The sequence below is a fragment of the Rhinopithecus bieti genome, unplaced genomic scaffold (genome assembly GCF_001698545.2).
Source record: "Rhinopithecus bieti isolate Rb0 unplaced genomic scaffold, ASM169854v2 scaffold_56174, whole genome shotgun sequence".
Classification (NCBI taxonomy): Eukaryota; Metazoa; Chordata; class Mammalia; order Primates; family Cercopithecidae; genus Rhinopithecus; species Rhinopithecus bieti.
The window spans coordinates 5,119,385-5,143,101 of NW_016824749.1; the positions used below are offsets into that span (position 1 = coordinate 5,119,385).

Sequence of the window (23,717 nt, forward strand, 5' to 3'; positions counted from 1 at the left end):
GCTGGGATTTGCATCTTCAGCTCCCAGATCTTAGGTGCTGGGTAGCTTTCTCGTTGTTCTTTGGCTCATTTGACCAAATTACACTTGTCTTTTGAGACTGGGCCATGTGCTTTTAGGAGAGCCTGTTCCAACACCATTCTCACTGATTCGAAGGAGAGTTTCCAGCACACCCTGAGGATGCGAAGGACAAATGGGCACCCTGTTTTCAAGGCCATCCTTGGAGCCATCAAAATGTTAGCCTCATGTTCAGGGGAGAGAGGTCATCCCTGGACACCTCCCTGAGCCTCAGGCCTTGGACCAGACTCCTCCCCTTCTGTGGTCCCCAAGGCATTGGGAGGGTGCCTGGTTACCATGACAACCTCTTCCCACATGGCGGTCCCAAGCCACAGTCCCACAGGGGTGCATACCGGTGACCGAGCCCACAGCAGCCTGTCTACTCTCCATAAACAAGGGAGATTGGGAAGTGTAGGACTTGAGATTCCATGTCGGAGGGCAACATTGACACCTGTACAAATAGGAAGTGGGTGTGAATGATGGGGAATTGTGAGTGGACGATGACAGATGTCCTCTGTGCTGCAAGTCCTTATTCCTCACCTCTTTTGTCTTCATCTAAACAAAGATGAGGATTTTGCAGGCTCTACTTGCAATCAGTGTTCAGGTTGTCACTGGTGCACTGTCCCCGAATGCTGGGCAAGAGAGGAAAAGGGGAGATCCCGGTGGTCAGTGTCTAGCTTTCGGGAACATCTCGGCTTCCCAGGTGCTGATGTGCAGGAACCAGATGCCATGGCTCCAGGGCTCCAGCCTGCCGTGGCGAAGGTGGGAGGACCCAGTAAGAGCTCATCGGAAACCTCCCTGCTCGTTGCAGGTGGCGATTTTGAACAGAGAGGGGTGTGCTGGAAAGTCACAATGCACCACGGTGTGGAGATTCGCTTCTATAAAACAGGTCCCTGTTTTCACAACCCAAATCTCTGTTAGTCAGTTCAAGCCACCATAACAGAATACAGAAGACTGTGGCTTAAACAACAGAAGTTTATTTCTCATAGTTTTAGACACTGAGAAGTCCAAGATCAAGGTGCCAGCAAGGTAGGTTTTGTGCTGAGGGCTCTTCTCTTATTATGAAACTGAACAGGGGGTGTGGCCAAACACTGACATCATTATTGCAGCAAGAGAAAGTGAGGCATTTATTGCAGGACACCAAGCAAGGAGAATCAGACAGCTCATGCTTAAGACCTGACTTCTCTCATGGCTTACCCTAAGGTAAGGGTTTTGAAAGGAGGGGACGCAGAGGTGATGGCTGAAGTTATATATCAAAGCATGGAGGCTGTACTTTGGTTTGACCCAAAGAGGCAGGACATCTCCAAGAGTGGGCCCACAGGTCATAGGTGGATTAAAAAAATTTCTGATTTGCAATTGGTTAAAGAGGCAAAGCTTTGTCTAGAAATTTGGGATTAGAAGAAAAGAATGTGGAGTCTGACCCATGGGCCCAGGTTGCTCAGGAAGAAATTTAGAACAAAGAACAGAGGTCAAGGTTCAGCCCAAAATCCCCCTTGTCTGAGGTCTAAGCACCAGCAGATCCACTTGGTGGGGGTCTGGGTTTCTGAAAGACAGCTGAGAGACATTTGTTAAGACACTATCTTTAGCTTCTCTGGGGAACTGAACATCTCCTGACTTCCCTAGCCACTGTTTTAAGCCACTGTTACCTTCCTATTTATCAGGTTGCTCATTTACTTCTCAGGGCTAGCTGGGTGCCTGGAATTTTCCTTGAAGGCACTCAAGATTTTCCTTTATTTCAATGCTCGGGAGGCCTGGCAGGTCCCTAAGAGGGGTCCCTGCTGCATTTTCCTTTGGTTTATAGTTTGCTCACATGACCTGCACATGAACTTGATGGGGGTAGAGGGGAGAGAGAGAGAGAGTTAGCTCTCTGGTGTCTCTCCTTATGAGGGCACTAATCCCACCATGAGGGCCCCACCCTCGTGACCTCATCTAACCCTTATTACCTCTCAAGGCCCCGTCTACAGTACCATCACATTAGGGGCTAGGACTTTAGCATATGAATTCTGGGGGGACACAAACGTTCCATTCTGTTCATAGCAGTCATGATGCTGATGCAGATGCAGATGCATTTTCTACATCCTCTGGGTCTAGACTGCTTGAGTTCAAGCCTGCCTCTGCCCCTTGCAGACAGTGGGGTCTTAGACAAGTTCCTTGATCTCCCTAGGCCTCAGTTTTCCTATCTGTAAAATGGGCATGATAAAAAAATCCCTACCTTGGAATAAATAGTAAGTGCCAAATGAGGATTTGTTAAACCGTAATATCTACTTCCACAGTCTTTCACAGGGTTATGAAGTTCCCTGAGACCTTACAAGCCAAGCTGGTGTTGTCCCCTCTCCTTTCCTCAGGGAAACAAGAAGTCTGGCTCTGATAACCCTTCACAGGCTGGAAGTCAGGACACCAGGAGAGTCTTCTCTGAGTGTTACCTTGTAACGAAAAGCCTTGTCTGGAACAAGCACTCCTGTATGACTTCCATAGGCTCTACACGGTTTATTGGCAGTTAAGCACATCTGTGCTGTGTGCCTGTGTGCATGCACGCACCTACACACATTGTACACAGCACGCCACAGTGTAACCATCTGGGGGTCTTGCAGTGCTTGTCAGGATTCCATCCATCATCCTGATGGGCAGGGTTAAGGTTTTTGTGTGGTCTAGGCCCTTCCCTCTCTTCTCCTCTTTCTGGTTCTGTGCTGTCTTTGACCTGTGATATCCACTTATGTGTCTGGCACTGGTTTTTGGTCTTGAAGCTTGGCAGTCTCCTGTGTGCAATGCTCAAAGTGGAATTCCCAAGAACTGCACTCCTATTACGTCTAATAATTTTATTTTTTGCATAAATCTGTGCCTCATGGGAGCTGCAGGGAATATAGTTCCCTGGGTGACCTCCTGCAAGTAAGCCGGATGGAGGCTGGCTGGGAGGTTTCGTTCCTCTGAGTGTCCCCTGCCCCTGCCCTGGGCCTACACACAGGTTAAGTCTGGTGTGGTTTCAGGAAGGGTATGTTACTTCCCTGGGGCTGCTGTAACAAATTACCACAAATTTAGTGGCTTAAAATAACACATTTATTTTTGTATGATTCTGGAAGGCAGTTCAAAATCAGCCTCAGTGGGCTGAAGGTGCTGGCAGGGCTGGTCCTTCTGGAGGCTCTGGGGAGAAGCTGTGTCCTGGCCTGTCCCAGCCCCTGTGGCTCCTGCATGCCTGAGTTCCTGGCCCCTTCCTCCATCTTTGCCGCGACAGTGTGGTCCGCACCCTCTGCATCCTCTGTGGTCAGGCTGCCACCTCTGTCTCTGCCTTTCATGAAGACCATTGTGGTGACCTTGAGCCCACCTGAATCATGTCCCCATCTCAGAATCCTGAACCTAACAGTATCTGCAAGGCCTTCTTTGCCATGTAAGGCAACATACTCACAGGTTCTGGGGATTAGGACGTGGATATATTTGGGGGCCACTGTTTTGTCTGCCACCAACTGGCAGGCTGTATCCCTTTCCGTGTTCAGTGTGTGCAGACCCTGCCCCTGTGTCAGCACTGGGCCAGGGCTCCCTGTGGGGCCTTCGATTTAATCCTTACGGCAACCCCGCACGGTGGGCGCACTTCAACCTCGAGGCTGAAGGTCGCTGATAATGGAGCTGAGGTTCAGGGAGGTCAGCTCCCAAAGGTTACACAGGTTCCAAGGGGTGAAGCCAGGACTCAGCGGGTGCAGCGTGGTCTGTTTTAACTGTTGGTGCCCAACTGCACCTTCCAGCCCCTCCTCCCAGCCACCCCCACAGCACGTGCCCCTCAGTCTGCCAGAGGTAGGTTCGCTGTGCCAGACTGCTGCCCTGCTCCTCCCTCTGGGGCCCCGAGTCGCCTGGGCCCCACGCCCACTCCTCAGGCATTCATCTGTCATCTGTGCTGCGTGACAAATGGCTACACACACAGCGGCTTGGAGCAGCGCCTGCTCACTGTCCCATGGCTCTGTAGGACAGAAGTTGTGGCTTCAGTGGGCTTCTCTGATCTCACAAGGTGAAAGTCAAGGTGTCAGCTGGGCTGGGCTCTTGTTGGGTCCTGGGGAAGACTCTCCTCCCAAGCACACTTAAGTGCTGGGCAGGACTCAGTTCTTGGTGACTCGGGGCCCCGTGTTAGCCAGAGGCTGCTCTCAGCCAGGCTGTCTTTAAAGCCAGTGAGGCCATGTTGGCTCCGTAAGGTGTGCGATCTGGCTGACTTCATTTCTTCCACCAGTTGGAGAAAATTCTCTGCTTGTCAAGGGTTCCTGTGGCTAGGTCAAGTGCAGCGGGATACTCTCTCATTTGTCATATAACCTAACGGGGTCACAGGTGCTGCATCTCATGTCTCCAGGGGAAGCTCACTGGGTCAGGGGTTACATTAGAGTTCTGCCCACTTGGCCAGTCTGTGTCCTCTAATTCATCCCATTTCAGTTCCCAGTGCTGGGGCTCTTTCCCTCCACACAATTTGAAACCTGGCTGTGAAGGCCAGAGGGAAATGGCTGTGGAGAGAGAAGAGCATGTTTTCTGCGCTGGCCAGGATAGGGGTACAGAGAGCGGTGAGAACCAGAAAGGCTGTGGAGTTCAGAGGTGGCTTTCTGGGCATGAGGAGTGTTTTAAAGGATGATCTTAAGCATTCTTTGAATTCTCTTAGAACATTTCTGTGGAATCTGGGTTTCACAATTCTTTCCATAGTATATCTAAGTCTACATTTTACCAGTTCCTCAAAATATTTTGTTGGTCCCCTGTAGAGAAAATGTTCTAGCTTTGTGACCGTGTGGGCAAACAAGCTACTTAACTGCTCTGTGGCTCAGTTTCCCCACTGGTAAAATATGCATGATCACTGTGTCTACCTCATAAGGTTGTTAAAGGGTTAAACAGAGTGAATGCAGGCACATGCTTAGAACACAGAAGCACTTGTCAAGTGAGTAAAACCAAATAAAACCACATGTCTACAGGAAAGGTCGCTTCAGTTTAATTACTCAGTTTAGAGTTACAGCTGAAAAGTGTTATAAATGTATGGAATAGTGTGGATTATTTACTGTGAAAGCAAATTAAATGTCTTTAGCATTGGGGAATGTTTAGGTGAATCAGTAGAGAGTCAACAGTGTCAGCGAAATCATCCAAGGTGTGGCTGGCCCGAGGCAGGTGTGATGCAAAGCTCATTGGCTACCAGGGTGCAGGTGGAGGGACGTGGTGCTTGGTCACTCAAAGGCACTTTGAGGGAAGATGATGAAGGTGCTCCTCTGGCTCCACAGAGGGGAAGAAAATGTGGAGGTACAGGAAAAGAAAGACAAAGCCAAGGCCTTCAAGATGGCCCTGAGGTCATCCTGCACCCTTCCAGCTCTCCCAGGTGAACGACTTGCTCTTTCCTCTTCCGTTCACTTGGACTCCAGAATTCTTTGGGATCCTTGAATTTTTTTTAAAAAAATGTTTTATTTTATTCTATTTTATTTTGAGATGCAGGTCTCACTATGCTGTCTAGGCAGGCCTCAAACTCCTGATGTCCAGATCCTCCTGCCTCAGCCTCCTGAGTAGCTGGGATCACAGGTGCAAGCCACTTCACCTGGCCCCTGGAGAGCATCAGATTTTTTTCAGCAGTTTATTCTGATAGTGTCACTGAAACTATGTTGCTCTAAACCACATATCGGTGTTGCTTCATCACTGAGAGTTTTCTATGACCATGATTAGTGATGGTTCAATTTGCTTTGAAAAGTTTCCGGCCTAAAAATTTTTTGGCTATGTTAGAAAGTGGAGGAATTATAAACATGAGTGTTTGCTGAAATCAGAATTGTCATGTGTGGGTGAGTGTGTGTTTATTAGGTGTGTATATATGTGCATATATGAGTGTTTATTTGTGCCTATGCGTATATGCCTATGTATATGTGTATGCATGTATGTATTTGTGTGTTCATATATATGATTGCATGTGTGCATATGTGTATGTATATGTTGATGTGTATGTGTGTGCATATATGGGCTTGTGTATATGTGTGTACATTTGCATATATATGTGCATATATATGCATGCATTATATGTTTGTGTCTGTGTGTAGGCGTGTGAGCATAAACTTTGTCTCATATGTAAGTTCTTCCATCCAACTTCTCTTCAGTGTTGGATCGTCTTATTAAGGGCCTTGGTTAGTCTTATAAATTTTCATGAAGAGTCTGTCCACTCAACCTTGCTCGTTTGATTAGATTATTTAATTTTTGACAATAGAGAGGGAATATCTGCCCACCAGGTTCTGATCTGAGATGAGAACCCTGAATAATCAGTTGTTTGCCCTCGTTGAGAGGAAGGGCATTTGTGCAGGGTCTTTGGATGGCATGCAGAACCTCCTTTCTTTGGGGTGTGTTGGGCTGAGTCTCTGGAATTTGGAATCTGTCTCACTTCCTAGACACCTGTGAATCTATGCTCTCTAAATTGTGCTTGGTGCTCATGACAGGTCCTGATTGCTCGTAAGGTCCATAAGGGAAATTCCGTGAGACCGCCCAGGCCTGCATTTGCTTTAGAAATGCTGCCAAGGGTTTTCTACCATGATAATCAGTGCCCCTTATGTGAAGTTAACAAAGCAAACTGCTTTCTTGCTCTGAGTTAGGAAAAAAATTTGCTTTTTTAAAGGAGGTGGATTATTCTACTTTTGCACAGTTAATTTTCTTTTCTTTTTTATTTATTTAAAAATTTTTTGAGACAGAGTGTTACTCTGTTGCCCAGGCTGGAGTGCAGTGTTGCAATCTCAGCTCACTGCAACCTCCACCTCTGCACAATTAATTTTCTGTATTTTGTTTTGCTTTTCTGCTAGGGAGCTCAGAGTAAAATTTATGTTTCAGCTTTAGGAACTGGGTGAGACATGAAAGTGTGGCCTTCAGCCTTACCCTTAGACTGGATTTTCTATGCTGATCTGGATCTTCCATGATCTTGCATTTTAATCTTTTATTAACACTTCTTCATATGTGTGCTAGTCAGCTCTATCAAGCCCTCAGGGGAACAAGTCAACAGCAAATGATGAACATTTAAAAACTCTTTGATGGCTGCTTATAGGCCAGTGGAGGGCAGGGAAGAAGACACAGAGGTGAGGCTTGGGGCCCACAGCTGGAGAGATGGTGGGTCATAGTGTGGACTCAAGAGCTGGGTACCCGCACCCAGGCACTCAGTGCACACAGAGGCTGAAACCAGCGGTGACTGCTCGGGTCTGGGGTAGGAGCCCCTGCTGTCACTTTGGGTCCTGCCTTTTCACAGCTCCACACACACACTGGTTGAGTCACCTGGGCACATCACCTCACCTCTTTGAGATTCAGTCTTCTCTGCAAAATGGAACTAGTAATAGAGTTAGCTTCATAGAGGATTGTGTGTTTTAAATGAGACCAGTTTTTAGGTGTGGAACAGAGAGGCTGGCATCAAGGGCTAGCCACCACTATTAGTAGTAGTAGTAGTAAAATCAGAAGGCCTGGAAATTGTGTGCAAATGGAGGGTGGGGAATACTTGAACAGAGCTTGACTTTTGAGCTTATGGTAAGTATTTCTTACTCACCAGGTGTGGGAGGCAAAATTCTAATATGGCCTTCAAGATTTCCTACTCTAATCCCCAAGACTTTGAAGACTGGATTCACTGATGCAGGTGTAATTAGGGTTATTGCTATGGTCTGAGTGTGTCCACCAAAATTCATATGTCGAAACTTAATCACCCAAGTGAGAGTATTAAGAGGTGGGGAAATGAAGTCACGAGTATAGAACCCCCATGAATAGGATTCCCGTCCTTATAAAAGAGGCTGAGGGGAGCACCGTAAGCTCTTACCCCTTTGTCTTCTGCCGTGTGAGGACACAGCATTCATTCCCCCTGGACGACACAGCAACAGGTGTCATCTCGGAAGCAGACACTAGGCCCTCCTCAGATGCCAAACCTGCTAGTACCTTGACTTGGACTTCCCAGCCTCTAGAACTGTGAGAAAGGAATTTCTCTTCTTTATGAATCCCCAGTCTCAGGTATTGTGTTGCAGCAGCACAGGTGGACGGAGAAAGTTCCTAATCCTTTGACTTTAAAATAGCAGATTACCCAGCTGGGCTGAGCTTCACCACACACCCTTTACAGCAGAGGATATTCTTGAACTGGTGATGGAAGGGGAAGTCAGAGGGACCCAGGGGTGACAGAGCTGCTCTGTCCAGGGAGCTGCTCCTTTCCTGATGGTGATGTGGAGGGGCTCATGGGTCAGGACCTGAGAGCAGCCTTCAGGGGCTGAGACTAGTCCTTGGCTGATAGACATGAGAAAACGGGGACTTCAGTCCTGGAACCACAAGGAACTGATTTTGCCACAACCTGGATGAGACCATAAGCTGATCTTCCCTGGAGCCTCCGCCTACAGTACAGCAGAGCTGACGCCGGTTCCAGCTTGTGAGAGCAAAGGCAGAGAGCCCAGCCAAGCCTGTCAGGACTTCTGAGCTGCCGTGCTGCACGGTGGCAAATGGGTATTGTTTAAAGCTGTTAAGTGTGTGGCGTTATGCAGCTACAGATGGCTAATACATCGAGCCACTTCCACATGGTACTGTATACCTTCCGGGCACCACCAAAATACCAAAATGGCTGCTGGGCAGGGGGGATGCACCACACAGTGGCTCCCCATCAGCCTCTGGAGCCTATTGGTGGCTGCTCCTTGCCTGTGGGCAGGGAATACAGTGTGTGTCCCTTGCTGCTCCAGTGATGCACTGACTGGTGGCTCTTGGGCCAGGGACTCCAGGTCGCACATGCCACCCAGTGGGAAGAGACATGCCTGTGTGAAAGAGCATCTGGGGGTCCGTGGGATGCACTGGGAGAAGGACGGCTTCACAAGCGCCTTCTGACTCATCAGCCACTTCTCCCTGGAGGGCAAGATGTGACCCAGAAGGCTGAACAAAGGCAGCCAGCTCCAGGGATAGAAAGTCCTTGTGATCTCTCTTCAATTTAGCTTTTGCTTTGATTGGTGAAGCCCTTCTGTTGAAATGTGTGAGGCTTAAACCCAAGACTGTAAACCTAATAGGAATTCGGTTCGCTTCATGAGTCAAGATAATTGTGGTTTGAAAAATGTTTTCAACATAACATTAATTTCGACCTTTACGTAAAGACTGACATAAGTGTGTTTTTAAAATGGATATTCATGCATGACACAGTTTTCATTATCACCTTATCAGATTTCCTGAGTTGCTGCAGCAGTGATAGTTCAGGTGTTTCCAATAAGCAATCACTTATTTTTATGCTCCTGCAGGGACAGGTTATGGTGATTGAACGGGATTTTCCTTTTCTTTTTTTTTCTCCTACAGGAGCCTCAAGAACAAAGGCCATCAGAAAGGCCGTTCCGCGGCATGGAGCCCCACAGGACTCATCAACCATGGTTGAGGTTGACTGAAAACAGAGCAAGAGAGGCCCTCGCCCATCTCAGGTCCTCTCCATGCCCTCTTTCTGGTGGGATCCATGAAAGAAACTGGCAGCATGTTTCTATTTCTTGGGATTTAAGATCCTTTGTGTGAAATATTTAAAAAACCAGGTTATGGTTTATCCGTAAATTCTGGCTGGATCCCACTGGCTTCCTGACACCTCGTGGGCCATTTATCCTCCCCCGGTAAGCAGGTTGTGGGGCCACTTTCCTCACCTCACCCAAGGCATGCTGACAAAGGAGCCCTGGCCAGATGCTGCCATTGCAGAATTTTAAAAAATGGATTAACCAAATAGAGTTTATAAAGTTGAGGTAGAAGTCACATAACTTAACACTATTTTAACAATTTTGAAGTGTAGGAAACAGTGACTTTTAGTACATCCACAATGCTATGTGACCATCACTGTCTAACTTCAGAAAGAATCCCCACCCCACTAGCGGTGACATCCCAGTCCCGCCTCCCCTGCCACCAGGCAATCAGGAATCTGCTTTCTGTCTCTGCAGATTAGCCTGTTCTGGGCATTTCACAGAACTATATCGAATAGTGTGTGTCTTTTGTGTCTGGCTTCTTTCACTGAGCACAGTGTTTTCAGGCCTGTTGTGTGGCAGCAGGAGGGATCACAGCTTCCTTCCCTTTCAGGGTTCCACGGTGTTCTGCCGTATGGATGGACCACATTACCTTATGGATGGACCACATTTGGCTTCTCCATACGCCCACCAGTGACTGCTTTCTGGGCATTATGACTAACACTGATGAGAGCATTTGTGTACGTTTTTCTTTGACTCCCTGCAGAATTTTGGTGTGGGCTGATTCTCAGGTTTCACTGGACCCGGCCTCCTCTGGTGAGTACCTGCTAAGACTGTAATTCACTGATTGGCTATCCTGGGATTTGTTTTCCTCAGATGAGACTGGTGTTTTCTGCTAAATACAATGGATTACTTAAAGGGTCTTGAAGGGGCATGATACTGCAATATGCACCTTCCACGGCCTGGAATCTCCCTGAGTCTTGTCTTGGTTGAACTGCCTTCCATGTACAGGTAGGGTCTGTCTCTCTCTCTACTATGTTTTTCGAAGGATCCTCTGATGCTGTTTCTGGATTTTCCTGCTACTGGCTCTATTTCCCAAAGACCCAACTCTGTTCTCAGATTTACCAAAGCTTTGAGACCAGAAGTATTTGAAGTATGAGATCAACTCTATTAGCGCCTTAGGAATTAAGATGCCAGGCCCGTTTCCTGATAATGCTCTGTTTTAGTAATCACGGCTTTGTGCCACCTTATACTGTATACATCTGACCTTTTGCATGGATGACATTTGCTTTCAGTAAGATTGGTTTAGGGCTGAGGTGATTGTGAGCTGCATTGCTGGAAGAGTGGCGATTGGAGGAAGATGGTGATCCCCTGCTCCACCCAAGCTGTGGATACATCATCTCTCGACCACTGCCCCCAGGTCAGTGTAAGCTGTCTCCCTGAGAAGGGCGACCAGGGCTACGAAGAGACAGCAAGTGGGGCACTGGAATCTTAGCAAGGAGCTGGGTGAACGATGCTGAGGAAGCGCATTGCTCTCGTGCAGAGCAGAGTTGGTCCGGATTACAACTGGGACCTCCCGTTGGCTTACAGGGTGGAGGCTGAAGCCCATGCAGATGCCCCCAGTCACTCACGACGGCTTGCTGTTCAAGGCTCCCTGCTTTGTTCCCCGTGCCACGTGCTGCATGATGCCAGTGCCATGGTGCCCATGGGTTGCCAATCTGCAAACATGAGTGACATGGCTCAGCAAAACCTCCTCTCGACGTCCATGGAAAGCGCGGGGCTGCTCAGCGCGACCCAGAGAACCACAGAGTGTGTGTCTCCAGCTCTCTGGGCACATGAGCCCACTAGGTGGGTTTTTGGGTACCACTGGCTGCCCTTTTTCATGGCTATTTTTTCTGGGCATTTCTCTTTAAAATGTTGACCAACATGAATTGTTAAATTGTTGAGTTTAGGTGCATAAAATGTATATATAATGGAATTTGTCAGCTTTTCAAGAGGCAGCATAGAGTCTCTGATGGCATCCCCACCTCCCTGTGGGGTGTCTGCAGTTCCGGAGAGTCATGGAGCTTGCACTCTTGCTTATTTTAGCAGTTCAAGGCCTTTGACCCCAATTTTTTGCTTGTCTTATCCAGCAGAGTCTCATGCACGGTTACTTTTATTTCTCAACTCACTTCCCTGCTCATTTGTTGGTTCCTTTAACAGAGCTTCAAGAGATCCTAGAATCAAGATGGTACTATGATCAGGGAGCAACCAAATAACCTTTGCAAATATATCTCTAAATACACACACACACAAATACATTCATATGCGCATGTGTATGTACACACAGATTGAGTGTTCCTTATCTGAAGTGCTTGGGACCAGGAGGTTTCTGGATTTCCAATGTTTTCGGATTTTGTAATATGCACATACAGATAATGAGCTGTCTTAGGGGATGAGACCCACTCACGCCTAAACACAAAACTCACTTATGTTTCAGATATACCTTAAAACACAGCCTGAAGGTAATTTTATATAATGTTTTAAATAATTTTGTGCATGAAACAAAATTTTGACTGCAATCTATCACATGAGGTCAGGTGTGGAATTTTCAGTGTCATGTTGACATTTACCAAATTTTGGATTTTGGAGCATTTCAGATTTCAGATTTTCAGATTAGAAGTGCTGAATCTGTCTATGTAAGTGTGTTTGTTCATTTACTTTCAGCCCCCTCTGAAGATGTTGGAAAGGAGGAGAAGAAAGAGGAAAGCAGGGAAGATCGCCTCGTAGAGGCCAGGCTGCAGCTTGGGCTCCGTGCACCTCTGCCTGCTAACGGGATCCACCTCAGGTCAAGAAGGTGCTGGCTCACCCTTCCCTCAAGATTTTAGAGATCCCAGTGCATGTCCTGGAAATCCTTTAAAAATCAAAGAAAACAAGCAAAGCTCTGGCTAATTAAATGTTTTCTGCTTACCGTCGTTAACATATTAATGATACAGGTTAAATGTATTACTCAGTGGTGCAGAAGCTCTTAGGTCTGTGCACCCCTTTTTGAGAGGATTTCTCCATGTGGCATCTGTGTTTACAGTGCACTGGCTTTCTGTTCATAGGGTTTTACATGGGGCGATGGCATGGCAGAAAGCATCCCCAGGGTGAGAAGGGGATGAGGAGGTCCACATTGCAGTTCAGACCCCCTGGACACCTGCCTTTGAGATAGCCACGTCCCTGAGCCTTTCCTTTCAAAGGATGGTGGGTCAGTTTCTAATGTTCCCATTTTGACTTCTCAGACTCGGACTGGGGCTAGAGCACAGGTCCTCTCGTTGAGGTCACTGTAGTGCTTCAGAGACATCAGCACTCTTGCTTTCTTTTGCACATCCTTGGTTTTCAGTTATTATGGGTACACAGCAAGCCACCCCAAACTTAGTACAGCAACAGCCATTTTGCTGTGTTGGCGGATTCTGTGGGTAAGGAATTTGGAAGGAGCCCAGGGTGTGGTGCGTCAGTTGGGAGGATTCGAGTTAACAGTAGGTTTGCTCACTCCCATGTCTGTGGCGCATGTGGCCTCTGTGTGGCTGGGCTTCCTTGCAGCATGGCATCCTGAGCCGCTTTCCACGGGGGCTTGCTCAGGGCTCCCAGCACGAGGGTTCCCGCCAACAGGGTGGATTCCACAGCGCCTTTTCTGGCCCAGTCTCTGCCACACTGAATCATCTATACCTGGCGAGGTCCTGACTTCCTTTCTGCCAGACCTTTCTCTGGTCCTCAAGGTCCCTTACTGTTTTTGCCCTTGGTTACAACCTCCTGTGTACCTGTCCTGGAGTGTTATGGTTAGGAGTGTGGTCTCAGGCGCAGACTGAAATATACTGCTGTGTGCAGTAGGACCCTCGGCTGCTGCCCTATGTTCATGGCAAGCGCTTCAGAGCCGAGCCTGGTGCGAGGCGAGTCCTCCATCAATGGCCTTGACTTTTCTTTCCCAGACTAAAGTACAGATTCCTTCAGGGAAGCTCTGTCTTGCTCATCTCTGCCTGGCATTTCCTGCGGGACTTGGCAAGTACTGCGTTCCCTCTGCTTGGGGAGTCTGCGCTGGGTCTGTCTCATGTTCTGTAAGTCTCACAAATTCACCCTCTCAGAGCAGCTGTCTCTGCCTGTCCCCTGCTAGGAGCTGTGGTGACCCCCACTCACCTTGTTTCCTTTTGTTCAGGACACTAGCTCTAATGAAAATGTTTCATCCCCTGTTTGTTTCTGTTAGACAGGATATGAACCCCACCAGAGCCAGATCTGGGCCTGTCTCCTTCCCTGCTATTCAAGAGGGTCTGGGCGAAAAATGGAGGGAGAGGAGGAAGGGAGGGGTAAAAAGATCGACTTCAGGAAGATTTCAGAAACACGGTGCTGAGAATAGTAGGGTCATGTACCACGGTGGGATTTACTTCCTTTTATACACTTAAAAAATCTCAAAACATCCATTCAGCTTTCAGTTTAGGTGAAATCTATTCGTAATAAAAATAAAATGGTATCTCAACGACAACTTAATTTTGAGTGAAAATATTTTCCAGAGGGCAGGGGGCTCTGAATACAAAGAAGCAGAGAAGCGCGTCACCTCTCCCCAGTGGGACTCATGGCCCTCGATGGAGCCACCTGGAGCCCAGGCACTTTGTGGTTTATTCCTGGGTCACCTCCACCTCCGTCCCTCAGTTATGGGGCTGTGATGGTCCACAGCAAGCCCCCATTCTTGCTGCTCCACTGGTGTGATTTTCTTGGGACCGAAATGGGGAGAGGACAGGATTGTGTGTTTTGCGAAAGCACAGCGTTGGACGTTCATCGGTTTTCCTCTGTGCTTCCATGACTTGAGGGCAACCATCTAGCAGTTTACAGGGGTTCTGAATAAATTCCAGGGACCTGGAAATTATTGGATTTATTTTATTTTAAGCAGAAACATGTTATGTTTAGTTTGGTAACGGCATGCTCCACTTAGTGTGGTCATGCCTAGCTCTCTGGTTTTGTGCCCACTTTGGAGTCTGGCTCTGGGCAAGTACTCAAATGCTCACAGGAATCCCACGGCTCAGGGCATCCTCTGAACCCAAGGGCCTCTAAAGGGGGAACAGCAATGTGGGAATGTGGGTAGGGACAGCGAGTGAGGGGCTGGGTGCAGGGTGACAGCAGGTGTAGGTTCTGCACGATGCACACTGCACTGCATGAGGGCACTGTGCGTTCCCCAGTGGAGCGCAATGATGCCACAGAGTGTGAAGTCACGGGTCTCAGCACTCAGCGGGGAGTGGAGGTGCTTGGGTTTGAGAACCCGGGGGAGCAGGCAGCTCGGGGCCAGCAGATCCGCCCCTCTGCACTTGGGGAGCTTTTGGCCGTCTGCTGGGTGAGGGCATGGTGGTCACTGGTGGGTTCACGTGATTCCCCGTCATAGTGTCTCTATGGCCCCGCCCTCCCTGACTGTGCCGTCAGTGGTCAGTGTGCCTCCGTGCCCTCTGCGGTTGAACGTTAGTCATGATCATAGGACTTTAATGATCTTATTAAGTACCCAGTGCTGGCCTCAATTTTTACTTGGAGAATGTGGGGTTTACATGACAAAATATGACTCGTGCACGCATGCTGACTGCCTGAATTAGGGGCTCTTGGGCTTAGCTGCTGGTTGGAGTCACCCGAGAGCTTCAGGAAACTCCAAGGCCAGGCCCTCCCTCCCAGAGGTGGGGCTGAACGGACCTGGGGTGCAACCTGGGCTCTGGGGCTCAGGAGTTGCCGGAGGCTGGGGGGAGCCAGCAGGGCACCTGTGGGGTTCTCTGGGTGGTCCAGCGAAAGCCAGTGCTGGGCTCTGGAGAGGGGAATGAGCAGCAGTGTGGAGTTCAAACCCTCGTCACAGTCCTGGCTGCTCAGGGCAGCACGACCTTCTGGAAGAGTATGTGGGCGAGAAATTGGATTATTTATCTAAAATAGATGCCAGCATGGTGTGAGTGGGTGACTTTGTTTAGATGTAACTATGCATAGATTAGGCTGTTTGGATGTGTTTAATTATGGCATGTGATGGCACCACTTTCCCAATCATTTGTATTAAATGTCCTCAAGCCTAGTTTGAGACTTTAGGTCAAGTTAAAACTGTTTTATCTGTCAGCACCTGGGAGACTTGGGAAGGACTGTCACTGCAGGACCAGTCCTAACTGTCCCTATCATGTGGATCACAGGATGTCAAGCTGTTTTGCAGAAGTAGCAGAGCCGAAACTGCAGTCATATGACCTGGGCATATGGAGAGCAGGAAACCGTCACCTCAGTAACACTTAGAACCAACGTTTCCTCCCTGAGGAATCAAAAAGCCTGGGCATCACTGGAAGCTGAACACTGGAACCCTTTCAGAAATAATCAGTCTGTTATCCAGAAAGAGCCAGTGCTGAAGTCCACCATTCCGCACCTTACCGTAAATAACCACGTTTAAAGCTGTCCCATCAAAATCCGCCCTGCCAGTGCATCTGCATACCAACCTGCCCTACCCAGCCCATTAGAGTCTCACCCGACCTAATACTGGGGATTCAGATCTGAGCCCTGCCTCCTGTCTTCTTGCTGGTTGGCCTTTTCTTGCTGGTTGGCCTTTTCTTTTCTCAAAAGTCAGAGCTCTAATATTGGCTTCCATGTGCAGTGAACCCACTGCATGACTCAGAGGACGTGTGGGCACATGGCGGGATGGTGTGGGGCCAGGCAGGGGCATCGCAGATCCAAGGACTGGCAGTTTCCTTTAATGCTGGGTCACTGTGGGCAGTTGTGGGTGATGCAAGGAAGAGCTCTGAAAACCACCAGGTCAGTGTGGCATTGGGAACCTGCCATGCCTCGGCTGTCAGGGATGGTCTGACATGACCCTGCCCTGGTCCTGGGCTGAGATCACTGTCCTTGCAACGTCCTGTGCTCTGCTCCATCTTGGCACTTTTTTCATGTGTGATGAGGAATGAGCCCAAATGTCCATATTGTTTTCCTACTTCTGGCCACCCTTAGGAGAAGCTCCAGGCCACCCACATTCTGCCTCTGCTTCCAGGCCTCCACCGTGGATGCAGCTCAGTTCCCATGGATTCTCCAGTGCCCCCCTGCAATGCCCCTGCATCTGCCCACAGTGTCACGTTCACCTGCTGGAGGAGGGGACCGAGGGGATGAGGCCCAGGGGGGTGACGTGTCCATGCTCCTGCTCTTCAGGAGGCATGGCTGGGGTACTGGCAACCCGGCCTCCCTGCTGCTCCATGTCTCCATGTCCCTCCCAAGCCGCTAGGCCGTACATGTGGGTGGAACAGGTTGGTGACCACACGGCGCTCAGCACGGGGCCACGCAGGTTCCAATGACCTTCGGTCAGTCTCAATCCATTTCTCCTCAGCCCCCTCCCTGGGCAGAGGGAACGAGAGCATTGAAATCACAGCCACTTTTAGCCCCTTTAAGTTGGAGGGAACTTGTTTTCCCTTGGGGGCACTGAGTGACTCCCCACCCTGGGGAGAGTGTGGGTAATGACTGCGCTAAAGAACATGTGACCTTCCTAGGAAACCAGGCAAGAGCCAGGAGGGGCTCTGTGGGGTCTGTGGGACTTCAGGGGCTGAAGAAACGTCTTGAAACTGGAAAGGTGTCTGGTGAGCACCAGAGCTTCTCAGGGAGTCTGGGCCATTCATCCCGACAACAGAGGCAGGTGGAGAAGGGAAGGTGCCTGCCCACTTTGCCGGGTTCCTCTGGTGGCCGAACGTAGGCTTCCCTTACACAGGCGCCTCCGCTGAGCAGGCCCAGGGGGCGAGGCTGCCAGTGTGAAACACGGGATGGCCGGAGGTGCAGGCAGAGCGTGGGCAAGCTGTGAACCTCAGTCTGCAGGGACTTTGCATTTCCTTGCTTTTCATAAATCACCCTCCTTCGGTTTTACACCTGGCCTCCCCTCTGTGGAAAATCCCACTTGCGGTTTGTAAGGCGAGTTCTGATTCCCAGCCACTTCCTCCCCACCTCACCAGGGTTATTTCAAAGACTCAGGCAAGGCTGAGGCACAGAAAAGCCCTCTGGCCGCAGGTGGTCCCTACTGGGTTGGGCCACCTGGTGTCCCTTTGTGCTGTGCTTTGAGGATACCAAGAATCTCATGGAATCACTTCCCAGGACAAGTGACCCAGGAGAGCCTGAGGTCTCTCAGCTTTGAGGTCTGCAGCCTCGCGGCTCCTTCAGGCCCACCAGGTGGTCTATCTAGTCCGCAGGAAGCCCCCACGTTCTGCACCTGCTGAACTTTCTGCCTCTTCCCTCTTCTCTTGGTTTGGGATTGTGGGAAACAAGAGCCAAGAGGTGACCATGGTGACGCTGGCTCTCTGCCCTGCCGTGTGCTCCCTCCTGGAGGCACCAGGGGAACCACCTGCCGAGTGGAGGAAGGAGAAGGAGAGGAGGACCCAGGAGAGAGCGTCATGAGGCATCAGCTGGGAGCACGTGGAGGCCCAAAGAAGGCTACTTGTATCCTTCTCACTGAGAAGCGTTTTGGGAACCTGGTATGGTCTAGATAGGAGTTAAACCATCACTTAGCAGAGACAGGCAGGACTCTGGGTCTTGGGTGGGCTGAACTGGGGCTGAGGAGCTCGAGTCGAGCAGGGTGTCAGCTGGTCTCAGTGCACACGGCCAAGGGGCCCAGGCTCCCCTCTGCCAGGGTGAAGGTGGCAGGGGTGAATCAGAGAACCTGGTCACTTTTGGGGACAGTTAATCTGGACACAAAGAGGCAATAATCTTCCTGTGTGTGAGGTGCTCAGCAGCCAGCCTGGACTCCACTAGGAGGAGAGGAGGAAGCAGGCCCTAGGCTCGAACCCCCCACGCCTCTTCTTCCTCCCAGGGCTGAACGTCTAAACTCTATGCCTCTTGCTGTCAGCCCTTCCCTGGTTTTCACCAGCAACCCCTGGTTTGTTCTCAGTCGTTGTCATGTTACCTCTGGAGGATTGATTTTAAATGTTAAGAGAGAGTCACAAATACAACATGAGTGTCTTGAGTTTCTGGGAAACAGTGACCTGAAGCTCCCAGGGATGCAGGTGCCCTTCAGCCTGAATGTGAATTACTGACCACCACACCATCCACGTCTTTTTGAAAAACAGCCCCATTTATCAGTGGGAAACATATTGCTCTTTGGTTTATGCAGCATGTATTGACCCGCAGTCCCCCTGCAATCATTCCCAGCCCACAGGGCACAGCCACCATGGCTCCACCAACCGGGGCAACTGCACAGACTGCAAAGAGACAGGGACGGACCCTGTGGCCTCTGATGTCCAGGCAAGCTGGTTCCCAAGTCCCAGACAGCTCTTACAGCTGAGTGTGTGCACATATTCCAAGTACACATAGCAAGCAGGGAAGAGAGAGAAGAGAGAATTAAAATACCCTCACCCATTCCATTTTCACCTTTCTGATCGAGCGTAGCTCTATTTTCCATGAGGAATATGAAAAACAAATTTATGTCAAGCTGGTGACAGACCTCGTGGAGGGTCTTTCTGTTTGTGTTTGTGTGGGTGATGAAATGGACTCAAACTTATTGAAAAGTATTTGCGGGTGTCCCATAGAAGGGCATGGGTGCCGAGGTTACTCCTCCACAGCTGCAGTGATGGACAGAGAGCCATGAGCCGCTCTGGAGGCTTCAGCTGGTGCTGGGGTCCCCAGGACAGTAGGGGACAGGCTCCTCTGGAAGGCTGCCTAGCCCTGGTGTGGCTGGGGTCTCTTCTGTTGGGCTAAGAAGAAAGCTTATTTTAACAAAGAAGAGAAGGAAGTTTTCATTTCTGCTTTGTTGTTATGGATCAAAGAGATAAAAGTGTAGTGTGTGGCACCAGAACACCAGCACCCACTACCTCTTTGAAATCAGATATTCAGGGACCCACCTCACCTCTGTCTCTATCTCTGTCTCTCTCTCTCTCACACACACACACATGCACACACACACGCACACACACACAACTCCTGTGAACATTACTGCCTTCATCATGGTTTCTCATTCTTGGTCAGACGCCCCTGGCCCCCAGTCCCTTGCCCCTCTAAAAGGAGATTCTTGGATTCTGTTACACACCTTTTGAGTTCACCGGCAAGCCTAGAATTTGCATTTTTAGTAAGTAAGCCAGTAGTTCTGATGTAGACAGGCCACATATTACAACGATATCTGGACACACAGTTTAGAGATGTTTCTGACTGTTGAAGTCCATGACTTGCCACATTTTCATGCCTCATCCACCGACAGGAGCTGATTGCTTAAGGAACAAATGTAAATCTTGTCTTACAACTATGTGGTTTGGATATGCTGAATGATAGGCATGTCTCACTTTAAGCAAAATCCAAACACAGAAACCTAAGTCTATCAAACAAATACAGGAGTTACTTGTTTATAAACTTTGTAAAACAAAACTCATCGCAGCAGGGAGGGGAGTGGACGAAGCTTCGCTGAGAGCTGTCCTTCCCTGGGAAAGCTGAGATCCGGGCTGGCTGGGGCGCACTCATCCCTGATGCTCTGCCCGGTGGCAGAGGGTGGAGGCTTGATCTCTGCCCCAAACAAAGGTCACTGTGACCCAGGCAAGAGAGTGGGGTGGCATGGGAGCTGCTGGGTGGGGAGGTGGGCACCTAAGAGGGCATGGACCCCTCCCAAATAGCTCTGGCTTAAGTGTCCCTCCTGACCACCCTCTAATGAACCTTCTTGAGAAATCAGCCTGGGGGCAAAAGGCAGAGAGCCCCACCCACCTCCCTAGCCTTGCGCGCTGGGGGTTCTAGGAAGGAGATGGTTTGAGCACCCCAGCCTGGGGTATGGGGCAGGCAGCATCAGGAGGGTGGGTTATGGGGCAAACAGTGTCAGGAGGGTGGGGTATGAGGCAGACAGTGTCAGGTGGGTGTGGGCATGGGACAGACAATGTCAGGAGGTTGGGGTATGGGGTAGACAGTGTCAGAAGGGTGGGGTATTAGGTAGACAGTGTCAGGAGGTTGGGGTATGGGGTAGACAGTGTCAGAAGGGTGGGGTAGGTGTAGGCAGTGTCAGGAGGGTGGGGTAGTGATAGGCAGTGTCAGGAGGGTGGGGTATGGGGCAGACAGTGTTAGGAGGGTGGGGTGTTAGGTAGACAGTGTCAGAAGGGTGGGGTAGGGGTAGGCAGTGTCAGGAGGGTGGGGTAGTGATAGGCAGTGTCAGGAGGGTGGGGTATTGGGTAGACAGTGTCAGGAGGTTGGGGTATGGGGTAGACAGTGTCAGAAGGGTGGGGCAGGTGTAGGCAGTGTCAGGAGGGTAGGGTAGTGATAGGCGGTGTCAGGAGGGTGGGGTATGGCACAGGCAGTGTCAGGAGCGTGGGGTATGGCAAAGGCAAGTGTCCAGGAGGGTGGGATGGGCAGCGTGTCAGGAGGTGGGGTAATGGGCAGGCCGTGTCAGGCAGGTGCAGACATGGGAGCCCTCTCCCCCTCCCCCACTTCCACTGACTCAACTTCCCCCTTGTTGGCTTAACCAACCCAACCAGGTCAGAAGTTCAAAGCCATGTGGAGCCTGGTCAGAATGGTCCCCAAAGCATGGACCACTGCCTGCCCAAAGCAGAGTGCCTCTCCGCTCTAAACCAGCCACAATGAATTGGTTCTGCAGTAGCCCCAATCCAGAGTCACTGAGAATCTGCTGTAATATTGGGGGGAGAGGCTCCTCTGGTCACAAGCCACAGTGGGGCCTTGGGATACATTTGCCCACCTAATGGGGTCTGCTTAAATTCAGTCTCCAGAAAGCTTCAGCCAGAGCACGGGAATGAGAACAGGTTTCCTGAAGCTGGGCTTGGAGGACCCCTCAGCTGCACTTCCCAGTCCATTTCCTGTGTTCAGGCACATGCAGCTGCCCCTGCCCCGCTCCCCACAGGATGACCAAGGCGTGCTGGAGGCAGGTGTGCTGCACTGCACCTGGAACTCAGCTGGCTTGGTTACTGCAGCGGGCCCTGTTGTCCTAGGAGAGGGTGGGGGCATCTCTATGTTCACACTTTAGGGAAAGCTGGCTTTCTCATCCATGGCAATACATTTTTTTTTTTACTTTTAATTTTGAAACAATCTCACACTTAAAAAGAACAGTATGGAGAACCCAGAAACAGTATGAGAACCAAGAACAGTAATGGAGAACCAGAGCAGTATGGAGAACTTTCCCCAGAACCATTTAAAATTAAATTACTGACATAATGCTCCATCACTCCCAATGCCTTAGTATGTGATTCACGCAATCCCTACAGAAAAACACTCTCTTCTGGGAGCAAAACGCAGCTATTGAAATTGAGGAATTAACACACAGACTTTATTTATTTATTGTTTATTTTCCCTTAACAAACTTTTCTCTTTTTTAAAAAATTTCAACTTGTACTTTAGACTCAGGGGGTACCTGTGCAGGTTTGTTCCATGGATATATTGTGTGGGGCTGGGGTTAGAGCCGCGAATGATCTTGTCACCCAGTCATTGGGCACAGTACCCAATGGTTGGTTTTTCAGCACTTTTTTTTTTTTTTTTTTGAGACAGAGTCTCGCTCTGTCACCCAGGCTGGAGTGCAGTGGTATGATCTTGGCTCTCCGTAACCTCCACCACTGGGTTCAAGCAATTCTCATGCCTCAGCCTCCCGAGTAGCTGGGACTACAGGCGCCCGCCGCCACACCCAGCTAATTTTTGTATTTTCAGTAGAGACGGGGTTCCACCACGTTGGCCAGGATGGTCTTGATCTCCTGATCTCGTGATCCGCCCACCTCGGCCTCCCACAGCGGTGGGATTACCGGCGTGAGCCACCGCGCCCGGTCTTTTCAGCACTTTAATCAGCCCGTCCTCAGCCGCCTGGAGTGTGGCCAGTCATCTCAGTGGTGCCCCTGTAGCCAGGGTCCGGGTTTGGAGTCGCACGCTGCATTCACCCCCCTTCTACCTGCAGCCACTCTCTGGCCTTTCCCGACCTTCGCGAGCTTGTTGCTTCGGGAGCCCACAGATCAGTCACCTTCTGTGTGATGTCTCTTCGCACCAGGGCCCGCGAGGCAGCCTGGGTCGAGATCACAGGAGTGGGGGCTGCCGGCTGTGAGATCCTGTGGGGGCTGCAGGCTGTGACATCGCATGGGGGCTTTGGGCTGTGTGATCTCATGGGAGCTGCAGGGCATAGTGCAAGGCAAGCTCCTCAGGAGGTCCAGGGCAGGGCTCTGGGGACGGGGCGGGGGCGGTGAGGGTCACTAAGGCTGAGGGAATACACTGATACACCTGGGTTGACGTGGCTGTGACAGCCCTGCTGATGACAGCTGAGAGGAGAATGGGGGGAGAGGTGAGGTGCAGGGCTTTGCCATATTACACAAGCCAGGCCTGCACACACTGTGTGGGGCCAGGAGGACATGGCCCTACCTCTGATCTGCAGGGCTGCAGGGCAACGGGCATCTGGGGGCAAAGCCAAGATTTGGGCACCTCACAGAAGAGGCAGGAGCATCCTGGGAAACGTTGAGTGTGTCGGGGATCATGTTCACGGTGCCACAGGAGCTACCGAGGACTCAGGATCCTTTAGGCTGGGCTACAGAAGGGCTTTCAGCTGGAGCAGGCACCGAGGTCAGCAGAAACATGAGACGTCGGGGTGAACTAGCGCTGTGCTTCTGGCTGAGCCTCCGTTGCTTGGCCCTCTGATACCCAAAACCTCCCTGGAACAGCCGCCTGCAGCCTGGGGAGATGGGCGGTGCTGTTCCCATCTCACAGCAGAGAAATGGAGACCAGCACAGGGGAGAATGCGTCCAGAGCTCCACAGCAGCAGGTGCCGGAGTCCCAAGAGGACGTGCTGAGCAGTATCACGACTCTCTGGCCTCTCAGAGGTGATTCTCATCCCTGCCTCATTCCCAGAACTAGACTCCCTGGGGGCACGTCTCACTGGTGATGCTAAAATCCTAATTCCTCCCCACCCCTGCACCCACGACCTTCAGCGTCAATGGGGTGAGATCAGCCCCCACACGATCACACAGCCCACAGCCCCCACGTGATCTCACAGCCCGCAGCCCCCATGAGATCACACAGCCCGAAGCCACCACACGATCACACAGCCCACAGCCCCTACCTGATCTCACAGTCCGCAGCCCCCACAGGATCTCACAGCCCGCAGCCCCCACGTGATCTCACAGTCCACAGCCCCCACACGATCACACAGCCCACAGCCCCCACACGATATCACAGTCCGCAGCCCCCACAGGATCTCACAGCCCGCAGCCCCCAGGCGATCTCACAGCCCGCAGTCCCCACAGGATCTCAGAGCCCGCAGCCCCCACAGGATCTCACAGCCCGCAGCCCCCACAGGATCACACAGCCCGCAGCCCCCACAGGATC

The 23,717-nt window shown here is 50.6% G+C and overlaps 1 long non-coding RNA gene across 7 annotated transcripts in view; it reads left to right on the plus strand.

The window, feature by feature from the left end:
- LOC108522434 (uncharacterized) overlaps positions 1–13,896 on the plus strand; it is a 65,007-nt gene extending 51,111 nt beyond the window's left edge. For 2 of the 7 annotated variants that reach the window (XR_001883464.1, XR_001883469.1), the window contains 3 exons: positions 9,319–10,878; positions 11,049–11,306; positions 12,165–13,896. This is a non-coding gene — a long non-coding RNA (uncharacterized LOC108522434). The remainder of the gene's footprint in view (positions 1–9,318; positions 10,879–11,048; positions 11,307–12,164) is intronic. The other 5 variants (XR_001883467.1, XR_001883465.1, XR_001883466.1 and 2 more) reach the window with 5 other exon arrangements.
- Positions 13,897–23,717: the final 9,821 nt, after the last annotated feature.